A 1,843-nucleotide genomic window follows, 5' to 3' on the forward strand; every position below is an offset into this window, starting at 1 on the left:
TTTTTTTTTTTTTTTTTTTTTTTTGCTGAAGATGCAATGGGACTGAAGAGACAGAAAATCTCTTCTTTAAAGCTTGTTGTGAGAGGAGGAAGGAATTGCCTTTACCTACCTTGCCTATCCACCTGAGTTCAATCACAAAAGGAAGTAGCACCCACCAAAGGGTTAATTTCTAAAAACTGGCTGCTCCTAGTGAAGCCGACAGCAAGTAAAGCTGCTTCCCTGGTCTAATTACCCACTGAAAGCCAGGGTGGGAGTCGAGTCTCGGCAGGAGGCACCTGCCCTACCTGCCTAAATAGTTAGGCTGCAACGTGCCTCGTTTTTAATCCTATACACAGCCCTCTCTTCTGTTCGTTGTTATTTTCCTTCCTCACCTCTGGACACTTCGGCACATTCGCTTGAAACATCGTCGCAGGTGAACTCAGCTTTGACAGAAACCTCTCTGAAAAATTTTTGTGCCTGTTCTGGCTTGCACTTGAATAATTTTCCATCAACAGCACGTCTGATTGAGTTGGCATCACAAACCCTTTTGTACGCTATTTTTTTTCTTCAAGAAATATTAAAGTCTGAATCAAATTGGAAGAGCTGCCTGGTAATGATCTCATTATATATAAATACAGAAGTGCTCATAGGGGAGATAATGACTCCAAGACTCAGGTATGCAGCGAATACCTATTATCTTCCAAGGAGTCGGCCCACATTCAGCACTCCTCCACAGCGCCCCGCAACATCCCTTTCAGTTTCAGGTTCAAGTCGCAGAATAGGAAGGGCTGATTGAAGCTGGGAATAGAGTTTTTCCCTCCCCCTTCATGACATATGTTAGGAGATGAAAGGAACCTGGGCTGTGTGTTTACTCTTCATTTGGGAGTTTCACATGTTCTGATTGATCGGAAAGACAAAAAGGCAGAAGGAGAGACATTTGGTGCTGGCTGAAAACCATATCCATTCTCAATGTGAAGTTTCCTCGTTTGGTGAGGATAATTGTGATGAGGCAGTTCTGGGTATAGACGCTACTAAAAGACTTTTAAAAATAACAGGCCTACCACCCAGTTTGAGTTCTTATGTAGCAAAAGAACAAACACAGATGGTGGCAGTAGGAATGGGGGCCGGGGTGGGAAAGGCCCTCCTAATGTGGGAGTTTACTAGTTATTAGCCCCAGTAATCTTTTCTGGCTGCCAGGACCTAAGCAGATGAGTTTAGCACATCACAGAGGACCACATGTAGGGTTTGATTCCTGATATGGGCTAAGTGACTCTGGAAAAATTTTTACTCCCTGTGATTCGCATCAAAAGAAGAAATTGGATAAAGGAGAGGATAGACTATATTGTTCTACATGTTCTTGTTAGGTTCTAAAGGGGCATTTATTTAAGGGGGCATTGCAACTTGGGCACCATAGTGAGATGCTGTCTCTACAAAAAAATCAAAAAATTACCCTGGTGTGGTGACACATGCCTGTAGTTCCAGCTACTCAGGAGACTAAGGCAGGGGGATTGCTTGAGCCCAGGAGTTTGAGGCTGCAGTGAGCTATGACTGTGCTACTGCACTCCAGCCTGGGCAAGAGAGAAAGATTCTGTCTCAAAACAAAAACAACAACAAACAACAACAATAACAACAAAGAAAAGGGGCATTGCGATGTACCACCTTAGACCAGGAAGAGAGGTGGAGTGGAGGATGAGTACTTGGCTGTTTCTACTTGCATGGGATCATAGGCTTATTATTCCCTTCTTACTTCCAAATTGGGGACTATCAAAATATAAAATAATTTTATAAGCATAATTCTTTGGCAAGAGGATGGGCTGGATGGTGAAAATATTTTGCCCATAGCTAAAAGTTTCATGCAATAAAC

Source organism: Mandrillus leucophaeus, unplaced genomic scaffold (genome assembly GCF_000951045.1).
Source record: "Mandrillus leucophaeus isolate KB7577 unplaced genomic scaffold, Mleu.le_1.0 Scaffold289, whole genome shotgun sequence".
In the NCBI taxonomy this organism is placed as follows: Eukaryota; Metazoa; Chordata; class Mammalia; order Primates; family Cercopithecidae; genus Mandrillus; species Mandrillus leucophaeus.